An 18,157-nucleotide genomic window follows, 5' to 3' on the forward strand; every position below is an offset into this window, starting at 1 on the left:
GTAAAGTATAGTAGTGTGCAAGTAATTACTAAGTGTTAAGGGGTTAAAATATATGTGAAAAATTACATGAATAATAAACAAACATAAAAAGGTGATGTGAAAAGTAACTATGTGTATTAAGTGGTGATGCCCTCAGGAGGCCCAGCCAGAGCAGCCTCGGTGGCCCTACGCCCAAACGCTCACCCCAAATGTAATGTATGCCAATTAAAGCCTCATAATAAAGGCACATATATATTTTTGGCAAATGTAAGGCCTCATGATAAAGGCACATACATAAATGCATCCGAATTGAGAGCCAGCTTACCTGGGAGTCACCCCTGGGAACTCAAACTAGCACTACTAGAACCAGCATGCCCTGCTAATGCTGGCTCATTCATGCATCCCATAACCTCAAACAAAAAATGGCAGCTGCTCAATCAATCTGGTAGTACTTTTTTCAGGTGCATGAAAGGGAGGGGTCATACCAAGTAGAAAAGAGAGGGGGGTTTATCCCCCTATTGTTCCTCAGCACACTGAATTATACTAGCAACAATATATGAACACTATATGGTAATAGAATTTCAGAGATATTAGTTGCATGCATTTGCAAATACATGGGATGCTGCTAGGCCTCGTCAAGGCTTCTCTGTCACTAGCAGTCCCTACACTAAATGGTTCACGTACAGGCGCAGAGCACCCCAAAACTACGTACAGCCCAGGACCCCCCCAGGGCATCACACGAAAAATGGAAAAAGAGTGACAGTGCAGTGTAAAGTATAGTAGTGTGCAAGTAATTACTAAGTGTTAAGGGGTTAAAATATATGTGAAAAATTACATGAATAATAAACAAACATAAAAAGGTGATGTGAAAAGTAACTATGTGTATTAAGTGGTGATGCCCTCAGGAGGCCCAGCCAGAGCAGCCTCGGTGGCCCTACGCCCAAACGCTCACCCCAAATGTAATGTATGCCAATTAAAGCCTCATAATAAAGGCACATATATATTTTTGGCAAATGTAAGGCCTCATGATAAAGGCACATACATAAATGCATCCGAATTGAGAGCCAGCTTACCTGGGAGTCACCCCTGGGAACTCAAACTAGCACTACTAGAACCAGCATGCCCTGCTAATGCTGGCTCATTCATGCATCCCATAACCTCAAACAAAAAATGGCAGCTGCTCAATCAATCTGGTAGTACTTTTTTCAGGTGCATGAAAGGGAGGGGTCATACCAAGTAGAAAAGAGAGGGGGGTTTATCCCCCTATTGTTCCTCAGCACACTGAATTATACTAGCAACAATATATGAACACTATATGGTAATAGAATTTCAGAGATATTAGTTGCATGCATTTGCAAATACATGGGATGCTGCTAGGCCTCGTCAAGGCTTCTCTGTCACTAGCAGTCCCTACACTAAATGGTTCACGTACAGGCGCAGAGCACCCCAAAACTACGTACAGCCCAGGACCCCCCCAGGGCATCACACGAAAAATGGAAAAAGAGTGACAGTGCAGTGTAAAGTATAGTAGTGTGCAAGTAATTACTAAGTGTTAAGGGGTTAAAATATATGTGAAAAATTACATGAATAATAAACAAACATAAAAAGGTGATGTGAAAAGTAACTATGTGTATTAAGTGGTGATGCCCTCAGGAGGCCCAGCCAGAGCAGCCTCGGTGGCCCTACGCCCAAACGCTCACCCCAAATGTAATGTATGCCAATTAAAGCCTCATAATAAAGGCACATATATATTTTTGGCAAATGTAAGGCCTCATGATAAAGGCACATACATAAATGCATCCGAATTGAGAGCCAGCTTACCTGGGAGTCACCCCTGGGAACTCAAACTAGCACTACTAGAACCAGCATGCCCTGCTAATGCTGGCTCATTCATGCATCCCATAACCTCAAACAAAAAATGGCAGCTGCTCAATCAATCTGGTAGTACTTTTTTCAGGTGCATGAAAGGGAGGGGTCATACCAAGTAGAAAAGAGAGGGGGGTTTATCCCCCTATTGTTCCTCAGCACACTGAATTATACTAGCAACAATATATGAACACTATATGGTAATAGAATTTCAGAGATATTAGTTGCATGCATTTGCAAATACATGGGATGCTGCTAGGCCTCGTCAAGGCTTCTCTGTCACTAGCAGTCCCTACACTAAATGGTTCACGTACAGGCGCAGAGCACCCCAAAACTACGTACAGCCCAGGACCCCCCCAGGGCATCACACGAAAAATGGAAAAAGAGTGACAGTGCAGTGTAAAGTATAGTAGTGTGCAAGTAATTACTAAGTGTTAAGGGGTTAAAATATATGTGAAAAATTACATGAATAATAAACAAACATAAAAAGGTGATGTGAAAAGTAACTATGTGTATTAAGTGGTGATGCCCTCAGGAGGCCCAGCCAGAGCAGCCTCGGTGGCCCTACGCCCAAACGCTCACCCCAAATGTAATGTATGCCAATTAAAGCCTCATAATAAAGGCACATATATATTTTTGGCAAATGTAAGGCCTCATGATAAAGGCACATACATAAATGCATCCGAATTGAGAGCCAGCTTACCTGGGAGTCACCCCTGGGAACTCAAACTAGCACTACTAGAACCAGCATGCCCTGCTAATGCTGGCTCATTCATGCATCCCATAACCTCAAACAAAAAATGGCAGCTGCTCAATCAATCTGGTAGTACTTTTTTCAGGTGCATGAAAGGGAGGGGTCATACCAAGTAGAAAAGAGAGGGGGGTTTATCCCCCTATTGTTCCTCAGCACACTGAATTATACTAGCAACAATATATGAACACTATATGGTAATAGAATTTCAGAGATATTAGTTGCATGCATTTGCAAATACATGGGATGCTGCTAGGCCTCGTCAAGGCTTCTCTGTCACTAGCAGTCCCTACACTAAATGGTTCACGTACAGGCGCAGAGCACCCCAAAACTACGTACAGCCCAGGACCCCCCCAGGGCATCACACGAAAAATGGAAAAAGAGTGACAGTGCAGTGTAAAGTATAGTAGTGTGCAAGTAATTACTAAGTGTTAAGGGGTTAAAATATATGTGAAAAATTACATGAATAATAAACAAACATAAAAAGGTGATGTGAAAAGTAACTATGTGTATTAAGTGGTGATGCCCTCAGGAGGCCCAGCCAGAGCAGCCTCGGTGGCCCTACGCCCAAACGCTCACCCCAAATGTAATGTATGCCAATTAAAGCCTCATAATAAAGGCACATATATATTTTTGGCAAATGTAAGGCCTCATGATAAAGGCACATACATAAATGCATCCGAATTGAGAGCCAGCTTACCTGGGAGTCACCCCTGGGAACTCAAACTAGCACTACTAGAACCAGCATGCCCTGCTAATGCTGGCTCATTCATGCATCCCATAACCTCAAACAAAAAATGGCAGCTGCTCAATCAATCTGGTAGTACTTTTTTCAGGTGCATGAAAGGGAGGGGTCATACCAAGTAGAAAAGAGAGGGGGGTTTATCCCCCTATTGTTCCTCAGCACACTGAATTATACTAGCAACAATATATGAACACTATATGGTAATAGAATTTCAGAGATATTAGTTGCATGCATTTGCAAATACATGGGATGCTGCTAGGCCTCGTCAAGGCTTCTCTGTCACTAGCAGTCCCTACACTAAATGGTTCACGTACAGGCGCAGAGCACCCCAAAACTACGTACAGCCCAGGACCCCCCCAGGGCATCACACGAAAAATGGAAAAAGAGTGACAGTGCAGTGTAAAGTATAGTAGTGTGCAAGTAATTACTAAGTGTTAAGGGGTTAAAATATATGTGAAAAATTACATGAATAATAAACAAACATAAAAAGGTGATGTGAAAAGTAACTATGTGTATTAAGTGGTGATGCCCTCAGGAGGCCCAGCCAGAGCAGCCTCGGTGGCCCTACGCCCAAACGCTCACCCCAAATGTAATGTATGCCAATTAAAGCCTCATAATAAAGGCACATATATATTTTTGGCAAATGTAAGGCCTCATGATAAAGGCACATACATAAATGCATCCGAATTGAGAGCCAGCTTACCTGGGAGTCACCCCTGGGAACTCAAACTAGCACTACTAGAACCAGCATGCCCTGCTAATGCTGGCTCATTCATGCATCCCATAACCTCAAACAAAAAATGGCAGCTGCTCAATCAATCTGGTAGTACTTTTTTCAGGTGCATGAAAGGGAGGGGTCATACCAAGTAGAAAAGAGAGGGGGGTTTATCCCCCTATTGTTCCTCAGCACACTGAATTATACTAGCAACAATATATGAACACTATATGGTAATAGAATTTCAGAGATATTAGTTGCATGCATTTGCAAATACATGGGATGCTGCTAGGCCTCGTCAAGGCTTCTCTGTCACTAGCAGTCCCTACACTAAATGGTTCACGTACAGGCGCAGAGCACCCCAAAACTACGTACAGCCCAGGACCCCCCCAGGGCATCACACGAAAAATGGAAAAAGAGTGACAGTGCAGTGTAAAGTATAGTAGTGTGCAAGTAATTACTAAGTGTTAAGGGGTTAAAATATATGTGAAAAATTACATGAATAATAAACAAACATAAAAAGGTGATGTGAAAAGTAACTATGTGTATTAAGTGGTGATGCCCTCAGGAGGCCCAGCCAGAGCAGCCTCGGTGGCCCTACGCCCAAACGCTCACCCCAAATGTAATGTATGCCAATTAAAGCCTCATAATAAAGGCACATATATATTTTTGGCAAATGTAAGGCCTCATGATAAAGGCACATACATAAATGCATCCGAATTGAGAGCCAGCTTACCTGGGAGTCACCCCTGGGAACTCAAACTAGCACTACTAGAACCAGCATGCCCTGCTAATGCTGGCTCATTCATGCATCCCATAACCTCAAACAAAAAATGGCAGCTGCTCAATCAATCTGGTAGTACTTTTTTCAGGTGCATGAAAGGGAGGGGTCATACCAAGTAGAAAAGAGAGGGGGGTTTATCCCCCTATTGTTCCTCAGCACACTGAATTATACTAGCAACAATATATGAACACTATATGGTAATAGAATTTCAGAGATATTAGTTGCATGCATTTGCAAATACATGGGATGCTGCTAGGCCTCGTCAAGGCTTCTCTGTCACTAGCAGTCCCTACACTAAATGGTTCACGTACAGGCGCAGAGCACCCCAAAACTACGTACAGCCCAGGACCCCCCCAGGGCATCACACGAAAAATGGAAAAAGAGTGACAGTGCAGTGTAAAGTATAGTAGTGTGCAAGTAATTACTAAGTGTTAAGGGGTTAAAATATATGTGAAAAATTACATGAATAATAAACAAACATAAAAAGGTGATGTGAAAAGTAACTATGTGTATTAAGTGGTGATGCCCTCAGGAGGCCCAGCCAGAGCAGCCTCGGTGGCCCTACGCCCAAACGCTCACCCCAAATGTAATGTATGCCAATTAAAGCCTCATAATAAAGGCACATATATATTTTTGGCAAATGTAAGGCCTCATGATAAAGGCACATACATAAATGCATCCGAATTGAGAGCCAGCTTACCTGGGAGTCACCCCTGGGAACTCAAACTAGCACTACTAGAACCAGCATGCCCTGCTAATGCTGGCTCATTCATGCATCCCATAACCTCAAACAAAAAATGGCAGCTGCTCAATCAATCTGGTAGTACTTTTTTCAGGTGCATGAAAGGGAGGGGTCATACCAAGTAGAAAAGAGAGGGGGGTTTATCCCCCTATTGTTCCTCAGCACACTGAATTATACTAGCAACAATATATGAACACTATATGGTAATAGAATTTCAGAGATATTAGTTGCATGCATTTGCAAATACATGGGATGCTGCTAGGCCTCGTCAAGGCTTCTCTGTCACTAGCAGTCCCTACACTAAATGGTTCACGTACAGGCGCAGAGCACCCCAAAACTACGTACAGCCCAGGACCCCCCCAGGGCATCACACGAAAAATGGAAAAAGAGTGACAGTGCAGTGTAAAGTATAGTAGTGTGCAAGTAATTACTAAGTGTTAAGGGGTTAAAATATATGTGAAAAATTACATGAATAATAAACAAACATAAAAAGGTGATGTGAAAAGTAACTATGTGTATTAAGTGGTGATGCCCTCAGGAGGCCCAGCCAGAGCAGCCTCGGTGGCCCTACGCCCAAACGCTCACCCCAAATGTAATGTATGCCAATTAAAGCCTCATAATAAAGGCACATATATATTTTTGGCAAATGTAAGGCCTCATGATAAAGGCACATACATAAATGCATCCGAATTGAGAGCCAGCTTACCTGGGAGTCACCCCTGGGAACTCAAACTAGCACTACTAGAACCAGCATGCCCTGCTAATGCTGGCTCATTCATGCATCCCATAACCTCAAACAAAAAATGGCAGCTGCTCAATCAATCTGGTAGTACTTTTTTCAGGTGCATGAAAGGGAGGGGTCATACCAAGTAGAAAAGAGAGGGGGGTTTATCCCCCTATTGTTCCTCAGCACACTGAATTATACTAGCAACAATATATGAACACTATATGGTAATAGAATTTCAGAGATATTAGTTGCATGCATTTGCAAATACATGGGATGCTGCTAGGCCTCGTCAAGGCTTCTCTGTCACTAGCAGTCCCTACACTAAATGGTTCACGTACAGGCGCAGAGCACCCCAAAACTACGTACAGCCCAGGACCCCCCCAGGGCATCACACGAAAAATGGAAAAAGAGTGACAGTGCAGTGTAAAGTATAGTAGTGTGCAAGTAATTACTAAGTGTTAAGGGGTTAAAATATATGTGAAAAATTACATGAATAATAAACAAACATAAAAAGGTGATGTGAAAAGTAACTATGTGTATTAAGTGGTGATGCCCTCAGGAGGCCCAGCCAGAGCAGCCTCGGTGGCCCTACGCCCAAACGCTCACCCCAAATGTAATGTATGCCAATTAAAGCCTCATAATAAAGGCACATATATATTTTTGGCAAATGTAAGGCCTCATGATAAAGGCACATACATAAATGCATCCGAATTGAGAGCCAGCTTACCTGGGAGTCACCCCTGGGAACTCAAACTAGCACTACTAGAACCAGCATGCCCTGCTAATGCTGGCTCATTCATGCATCCCATAACCTCAAACAAAAAATGGCAGCTGCTCAATCAATCTGGTAGTACTTTTTTCAGGTGCATGAAAGGGAGGGGTCATACCAAGTAGAAAAGAGAGGGGGGTTTATCCCCCTATTGTTCCTCAGCACACTGAATTATACTAGCAACAATATATGAACACTATATGGTAATAGAATTTCAGAGATATTAGTTGCATGCATTTGCAAATACATGGGATGCTGCTAGGCCTCGTCAAGGCTTCTCTGTCACTAGCAGTCCCTACACTAAATGGTTCACGTACAGGCGCAGAGCACCCCAAAACTACGTACAGCCCAGGACCCCCCCAGGGCATCACACGAAAAATGGAAAAAGAGTGACAGTGCAGTGTAAAGTATAGTAGTGTGCAAGTAATTACTAAGTGTTAAGGGGTTAAAATATATGTGAAAAATTACATGAATAATAAACAAACATAAAAAGGTGATGTGAAAAGTAACTATGTGTATTAAGTGGTGATGCCCTCAGGAGGCCCAGCCAGAGCAGCCTCGGTGGCCCTACGCCCAAACGCTCACCCCAAATGTAATGTATGCCAATTAAAGCCTCATAATAAAGGCACATATATATTTTTGGCAAATGTAAGGCCTCATGATAAAGGCACATACATAAATGCATCCGAATTGAGAGCCAGCTTACCTGGGAGTCACCCCTGGGAACTCAAACTAGCACTACTAGAACCAGCATGCCCTGCTAATGCTGGCTCATTCATGCATCCCATAACCTCAAACAAAAAATGGCAGCTGCTCAATCAATCTGGTAGTACTTTTTTCAGGTGCATGAAAGGGAGGGGTCATACCAAGTAGAAAAGAGAGGGGGGTTTATCCCCCTATTGTTCCTCAGCACACTGAATTATACTAGCAACAATATATGAACACTATATGGTAATAGAATTTCAGAGATATTAGTTGCATGCATTTGCAAATACATGGGATGCTGCTAGGCCTCGTCAAGGCTTCTCTGTCACTAGCAGTCCCTACACTAAATGGCCTCCTGAGGGCATCACCACTTAATACACATAGTTACTTTTCACATCACCTTTTTATGTTTGTTTATTATTCATGTAATTTTTCACATATATTTTAACCCCTTAACACTTAGTAATTACTTGCACACTACTATACTTTACACTGCACTGTCACTCTTTTTCCATTTTTCGTGTGATGCCCTGGGGGGGTCCTGGGCTGTACGTAGTTTTGGGGTGCTCTGCGCCTGTACGTGAACCATTTAGTGTAGGGACTGCTAGTGACAGAGAAGCCTTGACGAGGCCTAGCAGCATCCCATGTATTTGCAAATGCATGCAACTAATATCTCTGAAATTCTATTACCATATAGTGTTCATATATTGTTGCTAGTATAATTCAGTGTGCTGAGGAACAATAGGGGGATAAACCCCCCTCTCTTTTCTACTTGGTATGACCCCTCCCTTTCATGCACCTGAAAAAAGTACTACCAGATTGATTGAGCAGCTGCCATTTTTTGTTTGAGGTTATGGGATGCATGAATGAGCCAGCATTAGCAGGGCATGCTGGTTCTAGTAGTGCTAGTTTGAGTTCCCAGGGGTGACTCCCAGGTAAGCTGGCTCTCAATTCGGATGCATTTATGTATGTGCCTTTATCATGAGGCCTTACATTTGCCAAAAATATATATGTGCCTTTATTATGAGGCTTTAATTGGCATACATTACATTTGGGGTGAGCGTTTGGGCGTAGGGCCACCGAGGCTGCTCTGGCTGGGCCTCCTGAGGGCATCACCACTTAATACACATAGTTACTTTTCACATCACCTTTTTATGTTTGTTTATTATTCATGTAATTTTTCACATATATTTTAACCCCTTAACACTTAGTAATTACTTGCACACTACTATACTTTACACTGCACTGTCACTCTTTTTCCATTTTTCGTGTGATGCCCTGGGGGGGTCCTGGGCTGTACGTAGTTTTGGGGTGCTCTGCGCCTGTACGTGAACCATTTAGTGTAGGGACTGCTAGTGACAGAGAAGCCTTGACGAGGCCTAGCAGCATCCCATGTATTTGCAAATGCATGCAACTAATATCTCTGAAATTCTATTACCATATAGTGTTCATATATTGTTGCTAGTATAATTCAGTGTGCTGAGGAACAATAGGGGGATAAACCCCCCTCTCTTTTCTACTTGGTATGACCCCTCCCTTTCATGCACCTGAAAAAAGTACTACCAGATTGATTGAGCAGCTGCCATTTTTTGTTTGAGGTTATGGGATGCATGAATGAGCCAGCATTAGCAGGGCATGCTGGTTCTAGTAGTGCTAGTTTGAGTTCCCAGGGGTGACTCCCAGGTAAGCTGGCTCTCAATTCGGATGCATTTATGTATGTGCCTTTATCATGAGGCCTTACATTTGCCAAAAATATATATGTGCCTTTATTATGAGGCTTTAATTGGCATACATTACATTTGGGGTGAGCGTTTGGGCGTAGGGCCACCGAGGCTGCTCTGGCTGGGCCTCCTGAGGGCATCACCACTTAATACACATAGTTACTTTTCACATCACCTTTTTATGTTTGTTTATTATTCATGTAATTTTTCACATATATTTTAACCCCTTAACACTTAGTAATTACTTGCACACTACTATACTTTACACTGCACTGTCACTCTTTTTCCATTTTTCGTGTGATGCCCTGGGGGGGTCCTGGGCTGTACGTAGTTTTGGGGTGCTCTGCGCCTGTACGTGAACCATTTAGTGTAGGGACTGCTAGTGACAGAGAAGCCTTGACGAGGCCTAGCAGCATCCCATGTATTTGCAAATGCATGCAACTAATATCTCTGAAATTCTATTACCATATAGTGTTCATATATTGTTGCTAGTATAATTCAGTGTGCTGAGGAACAATAGGGGGATAAACCCCCCTCTCTTTTCTACTTGGTATGACCCCTCCCTTTCATGCACCTGAAAAAAGTACTACCAGATTGATTGAGCAGCTGCCATTTTTTGTTTGGTGCATACACACGGTCAGATGTGTCAAATGAACAATTAAACGATTTTACCAATGATTTGAACGATTTCTGACTGCATTAAAATGAATGGAATCGTCCAAATCTGACTGCAAAGACATCAGATGTCAGATATCGTTATCTGACAAGCGGGAACGCGCATCGTTCATCTGACCAACATGTCAGATATGTCAGATTTTCCTTCAGATATGAACGATTTTTAAAATCGTTATTGTACAGATCTGAAGGAAGATCTGACTGTGTGTATGCACCTTAACCCTATATTAGTCTTCTTTTGCATCCTGAAGATAGTGCATTAAAGCACTGAAACGAACTGTGAGTGGAGTGGTTCTTTATGGATGAGTGCTGCACCTATGACATACTTATTGGATTTTATGTGAAGGCACCGTCTGCAGTTAAAGGTTTGGTATTTGAAGCGCCAGACCACGATATATATAAAGATACAGTCAAATCCTGCATACTCAATAATCAAATGAATGATGGGTGCTCAGTCATAGGTGATAAATGAAAAAGTCCGGTATGCACTAAAAACAAGTAGTGTGTGTTATTGTTTAACTGTGATTTGCCCCGTGATGAATATGCCAGTGGCCACCGAAGCGGCCGTCGGGCTATCTATATATCATGATCAATTGCTGTTGTATCGGCTCCAGGCAGATGAAGTCTGTTAAGTATTAACTGGTATTTTCTGCATGTAGCACTTTGATTTGTGACTGAAGAATCATACTGGAGGCTGTTTTATGAGCATGCATTATATATAAATTACATTTTGGCATAGTTATTTGAAGTGCTGTTTTTTTTCAGTGCATACCGGCACTCTCTCTAATTCTATACTTCACCCCGCTGCTCTCATTATGTCATGTCTCCAACATGAGGATGTATGCAGGTATTGACTGCGGCACTCAGGGTTTCTCAAAAGAATAAAACAGCAGCCTTTGGTATGTCAACGTTTCAATGTTTAAACCAACATTTTCATCAGAAATAAAGAATAAGTGTGTATTCACCATTTATATGTGCTCCCCTTCACCATGCTCAGCCTCCTGCCGGGGGTCCTGTCAATAGGATAGAGCAGCCATAAAGAAAAATATAATATCAAAAAGTATAGTATGTAGTATACACCATATGAGGAAAGCAACACATATTCATGTCACTATCATTGATGTCAATGAGGGAATAGTCCCAGAAGAAACATATTGGCCAGAAGTATGTATGGGGACCGAACCAGGAGACTGCATCCATAGGCACCTCTCTCTGGTCTGCAACCCAGCCGTCCAAGCCAGTCTAACTGTCACAGAAAACATGAGTACGAAATACTTACATTTAGGCCCCAAGGAGCGACAACATCGAGTTTAAAATTCACTGTGCCTCCCGTCTAAGCAGCATCTTGCCCAGATCACCCCTATGTTTAAGTGGAGGGATGTGGTCTATCATTCTGTATTTTAGCGATGTAAGGGGATGATTATATTCTAGAAAGTGGCTTGCCACCGGTTGTTCACTAACACCAGTGCTGCCCGGATGGCTGATCTGTGGACCGCCATCCTTTCCTTTAATTTTCCTGTCAGGTCATAAAATAATAATAATAATAATAATAATAATAATAATAATAAAATACATAAAATATAAATATAAAATTATTATTAACATAACATTGTGCTTAGCTGCCATCCTTTAGATGAATGAAGTGGTGCTGTACACACCTGTATTTCTATGGTCTGCACCACTTCTGATGGCAGACACCAGCCATGGGGAGGTGGAATATGCACACATGATGAGGTAGCAGAGGTACTAGATGGGGAAAGAAGCATAGGGACAAATGGAGATGGTTGCAGAGGTACAGATGACAAAGGGGGCAGAGACATAGCAGGGGGAAGTATCAGAGGCACAGATAGAGGAGGACAGAAGGAAAATGTGGCAAAGGATGGGAAACAGGAATGAGGCATACCTGTAAGGGGAGGGGCAGAGGCACAGCATATAACGGTGGCAGAGGCACACATTGGTGGCGGTTTAGGGGAACACGTGGGGTGGGTAGGTGGAGAGGCACAGGTGAGGAACGTCTGAGTGCCTCTATTTAGCCCAGCGAGGGGAAGTAGGGGGCGGAGGAGAAAGGAGGAGCTGTGGGGGACCTTGGGGTGGGGCATCATGCAGAGTAGTCGGGAGAGGAAAGTGAAACTCAGCCGGACAGTGAGACTAAAGTCCCCTGCAAGAGTGGGGGAGGAGAGCACACACCACCAATGCCCCCATCTAAAATCTGGCTGGGTCTAATGATCAAAACTGAGGGGCCACTGGTGCTAACGATCCCAGCCCAAGCGGCTTCTGACTCACAGACAGAGACATGTGGCTGTGAGCGAGAGGCAGGCTGCAGCTGCGATCATCAGCACCAGCAGCCCATCTGTCAGATCTGTGCCCTGGCGCTTCCTTTACTTTCCTTTATGGGAGTGTTTAGATCCCCTTCAATATATGTACTTGGAAGTAGCGTTCCCGCTAGGCTGTTTTAGCGGGGCGCGGCGCCCTGCCCTCCTTCTGGAAGGCAAAAAGCGCCCTGCCCTCCAGAAGGAGGGCAAAAAGCGCCCTGCCCTAACAGCCTGCCGGAGCCGTCTTCACCCGCGGGTCGCAGTGTCCCGCGGGTGAAGAAATTTGCGGTGACCCGGTCACCGCCGGAGAATAGACGCCGGGCGTATGCGCCCAGCATCTATTCTCTCTGTCTGCAGGGCTTGGGGGCTGCCCGGCGTGTCCGTAAGTGCCGGGCACGCCCCCAAGAGTGACGAAAAGGGGACGCGTCTTATAGACACGCCCCCTTTTTGATGACCACGCCCCCTTCTCGCTCCGGCCCTGCGTCACGCCGGAGCTAGAGTGAACACTATGGAAGTGACGTGGATTGAGTGCAGTAAGGAATGACATTGGACAGTAACTAATGTCAGGGTACAAATAATGAAAGGGATCTATCCACTACCCTTCCTTTATACCCCTCAGCTCCATCTGCCGCCCAGCTCATCTGTCAGCGTGGCCTCCCAGCACAACCGGCTGACTGACGTATGCTGCGTATACGCGCAGCAATTTAAATGAACGATTTGAACAATAACGATATCGTTCATATCGTTATCGATCATTTTTTGCCTACCAACGATCAGCGATGTGCGGGCACGTATGGACGATAGCGATACCGTCCATCGGCCATGCATGCTGGCCAACCTGCTCGATATCGAGCAGGTTACTATAGGGACCTCGCTATAGTCATTGGTGTGCTGGATGATCGATATCGATCATCCAGTACACCAGGACGATCAGCCAGCGATATCGTTATCGCTGGCTGATCGGTCCGTGTGTACGGAGCTTTGTAGAGCACTTTCCGGCCCACTTAGCTCCGCCCACCTCATTTGTCAGCCCGCCCCTCAGCCCCGCAGGATGACTGCAGACTGTAATATATGCCTGGCCTCACACTTTAGCCTGCCGTGTGTAATTTAATGTGGTCCGGCCCCACTGCAGGCTGCCTCGGCTCACCGGGAATCTTCCTGCTGACTCCAACAGCCAATCCACCCCTGGCAGAAGACACGCAAATGCAGAAGGTCAATGCAGCGATCTTTAGCATCTGTGAGATATGGCAGCAAAAGACCCACCAGAGTGCCCATTAACACTACGACACCAGACACAGCGCCTCACCTGGGCTCTTGACGTACAGTCAGGTGAATAAATATTGGGACATTGACAGAATTTTCATATTTTGGCCTCTATTCACCACCACAATGGCTTTGAAATGAAACAAACAAGATGTGCTTTAACTGCAGACTTTCAGATTTAATTTGAGGGTAATTACATCCAAATCAGGTGAATGGTGTAGGAATTACAACGGTTCTATATGTGCCTCCCACTTTTTAAGGGGACAAAAGTAATGGGACAAACTAAACAATCCTAAATCTAACTTTCACTTTTAATACTTTGTTGCAAATCCTTTGCAGGCAATTACTGCCTGAAGTCTGGAACGCATAGACATCACCAGACGATGGGTTTCATCCCTGGTGATGGTCTGTCAGGCCTCTACTGCAAATGTCTTCAGTTCCTGCTTGTTCTTGGGGCATTTTACCTTCAGTTTTGTCTTCATCAAGTGAAATGCATGCTCAATCGGATTCAGGTCAGGGGATTGACTTGGCCATTGCATAACATTCCACTTTTTAGCCTTAAAAAACTCTTTGGTTGCTTTTGCAGTATGCTTCGGGTCATTGTCCATCTGCACTGTGAAGAGACGTCCAATGAGTTCTGAAGCATTTGACTGAATATGAGCATATAATAATGCCCGAAACACTTCAGAATTCATTCTGCTGCTTTTGGCAGCAGTCACATCATCAATAAATACAAGGGAACCAGTTCCATTGGCAGCCATACATGCCCACGCCATGACACTACCACCACCATGCTTCACTGATGAGGTGGTATGTTTTGGATCATGAGCAGTTCCTTTCCTTCTCCATACTCTTCTCTTCCCATCACTCTGGTACAAGTTGATCTTTGTCTCATCTGTCCATAGGATGTTGTTCCAGAACTGTAATGGCTTTTTTAGATGTTGTTTGGCAAACTCTAATCTGGTCTTCCTGTTTTTGTGGCTCACCAATGGTTTACATCTTGTGGTGAACCCTCTATATTCACACTTGTGAAGTCTTTTCTTGATTGTTGACTTTGACACATATACACCTACCTCCTGGAGAGTGTTCTTGATTTGGCTAACTGTTGTGAAGGGGTTTTTCTTCACCAGGGAAATAATTATTTTGTCATCCACCACAGTTGTTTTCCGTGGTCTTCCGGGTCTTTTGGTGTTGCTGAGCTCTCCGGTGCGTTCTTTCTTTTTAAGAATGTTCTAAACAGTTGATTTGGCCACACCTAATGTTTTTGCTATCTCTCTGATGGGTTTGTTTTGATTTTTCAGCCTAATGATGGCTTGCTTCACTGATAGTGACAGCTCTTTGGATCTCATATTGAGAGTCCACAGCAACTGATTCCAAATGCAAGTGTCACATCTAGAATCAACTCCAGACCTTAATTGATAATGAAATAATGAGGGAATAGCCCACACCTGTCTATGAAATAGCTTTTGAGTTGATAGTCCCATTACTTTTGGCCCCTTAAAAAGTGGGAGGCACATATAGAAACCGTTGTAATGCCTACACTGTTCACATGATTTGGATGTAATTACCCTCAAATTAAATCTGAAAGTCTGCAGTTAAAGCACATCTTGTTTGTTTCATTTCAAAGCCATTGTGGTGGTGAATAGAGGCCAAAATATGAAAATTCTGTCAATGTCCCAATATTTATCCGACTGTAGCTAATTTGACACTGGAGTACTGGCAACATGTGGCGTGGTCCGGTGAGTCACGGTTCCAGTTGTTTCGGGCTGATAGTAGGGTTCAGATATGGCGCAAACAACATGAGGCCATGGACCCCAGTTGTCAACAAGGTACCGTCTAGGTTGGTGGTGGTTTCATAATGATGTGTGGTGTGTTCATCTAGCATGGGTTGGGGCCACCTGAAAATGTCACTGACCGTTAACCTCTACGTTGCATAGCTTTATGACCATCTGCAGCCCTTCATGGATTTCATGCACCCCCACAATGATGGAATATTCCAGCAGGATAATGCACCGTGTCATCGGTCCCAAGTCGTCTAGTATTGGTTCGAGGAGCATTCTGGAGAGATTTGACAAATGGTGTGGCCACCATGTTCTCCCAACATGAAATCAAATCTAGCATTTATGGGACGTGGTGGAGAGGTTCATTCCTGCATCTACAAATATCAGGGAGTTGTGGGAAGCTATCCAGACAGCATGGGTCACATCTCTCCAGAAGTCTTCCGTCCACTTGTGAAATCGATGTCATGTCGAGTTGCTGCACTTCACCAGTCTAGAGGGCTTTCTACACGATACTAGGCATCTATCCCATGAGTTTTAGCACTTTTTGTCAGCAGGGATTTATTACAGACATTGCTGCTGCAAGGGAGATCTGTCTCAGGAGATGTCAGATGCTGTTAGCTCTGTCACATGTAATCTAGCAATTCTAACAGTAGGAAAGACCAGACAGAGGCTCCCAGACTAAGCATATGTACATAAGGTAAACTTTCTAAGGCTGCACAATAGAGCTGGCCCTAGCCAATTTGGTGCCCTAGGCAAAATTTTGACTGGTCTCCCTATCAAATAATCCCACCACCAATCTAAGGCCCCTATTTATCAATGAAGTATAACCCCTTTAGCGCTTGCTAAAGGGGTTATGCCATCTTTTCTAGAGAAAACAGTTATAATCAAAGATTACCGCTGTTTGTCATTATAGCTCTCGCTATCTTTTATATATACACACATTTACATATATACATATACAATATATATATATATTAGTAACAAAAGTCAGGTGGCACTCAGAGTCTCAGTAAATCCATGGTTGCATGGTTGTACAGTGGGGTAAGTGCATATTGTTTTATGTGTTTATATGCCTTGTTGTATGTGTTTCACTTTGTTATGTTGTCCTGAGGAAGGGGTGGATCACCTCGAAACGTCGACCATTGACCATTAAATCCCTCTGGTGAGGGTATTGGATTTACTGAGACTCTGAGTGCCGCCTGACTTTTGTTACTATTACATTTTGGGGGTGCTGTCCTCCTTGGAGGGCACCAGAGCAAGTATTGGGCTTCTTGCCCTATGACACGGATAGTGGGAGTGCCGGTGCGCAGTATTGTATGTATGTATGTATGTATATACTATACGGACAGAGGTCGGCGCCACAAAATATAAACGGCAAGGGTGCACATCCAGAGACCAAAGCTGACCCCAAACGCAGAGAAGCGCAGCACTCCATGAACTTCAAGGAAATGACCACAGCACAATGCATAATTTTCTGAACATTAAGCGCCGTATTCAATCAGAGGCGAAATCGGCCGTTTTCGCCTTCGTTTGCGAATCGGCCGATTTGTGAAAAACTGCGAAAAACTGACATTTTTCACCTAAAAACTGGAGAAACCTTTTCTCCAGCCTAGGGCAGGCGAAAAAATTTACAAAATCCCTATTTTTGGGTAAAAATGTGGGGATTTCTTACAGAACCCTTTGGACAGCCCCCCTAATGATAATTTAGCGAAAACATATTTCGTAAATTGCGTACTTTGTCAAAAATCAGGCGCTGAAATTTCAGTCTAAATTTTTTTTCCCCGTAAAAAATGTGTTTAACGTATCGGGTCTGGTATTTCGGAGGGCCATAAGGCTGCGCCAAGTGTTTTAAACATCGCACGTGGCTGGCGCAGGTGGTTCTTTAAAACCACTAAAAAACCACCTGTGCCGGCAACGTACGATGTTTAAAACACTTGGCGCATCTTTATGTCCCTTAAAAATACCAGTCCCAATACATTAAATGCATTTTTCACAAAAAATAAATAAATTTCAGCTGTCATTTTTCGCCAAAGCACGCAATTTATGTAAAAATGTTTTGCCAAAGTATCATTGGGGGGGCTGTCCAAAGGGCTCTGTAAGAAATCCCCACATTTTTACACAAAAATAGGGATTTTGCCCATTTTCCACCTTTTTAAAAATGAAGGAAAGTTTTCTCCATTTTTACATGATGGCGATAATATCGCCGAAAAATCGGGTGATTGAATACGGCCCTATGCCTTGTGCCGTGGTTATTTCCTTGAAGTCCACAGAGTGCTGCAATTACTTCATTTGAGATAGATGAGAGAGAGATCTCTATCTATATATATATATATATATATATATATGTATTTGAGATATATCTATTTGAGATACATTATATATATATATATAGATATATATATATAATATGCAAATGGCCCGGCACTCTGCAAACCCTAGTCAGGGTATATACCTTGCTCCAGGTGCCCTCAGAGGGTAGAGATCACTCCCCTCAATGAAGTCGACAATGGATCAGCGGCACTCAGGAGTCTTTAAAAGTTAGTGAAGAAAAGGTGTCTTTATTTCGACGTTTCGGGGTCAAGTGACCCCGTCTTCAGGAACACACACAGGTTCCTAAAGACG

Source organism: Taudactylus pleione, unplaced genomic scaffold (genome assembly GCF_031769625.1).
Source record: "Taudactylus pleione unplaced genomic scaffold, aTauple2 ptg001397l, whole genome shotgun sequence".
NCBI classification, from domain to species: Eukaryota; Metazoa; Chordata; class Amphibia; order Anura; family Myobatrachidae; genus Taudactylus; species Taudactylus pleione.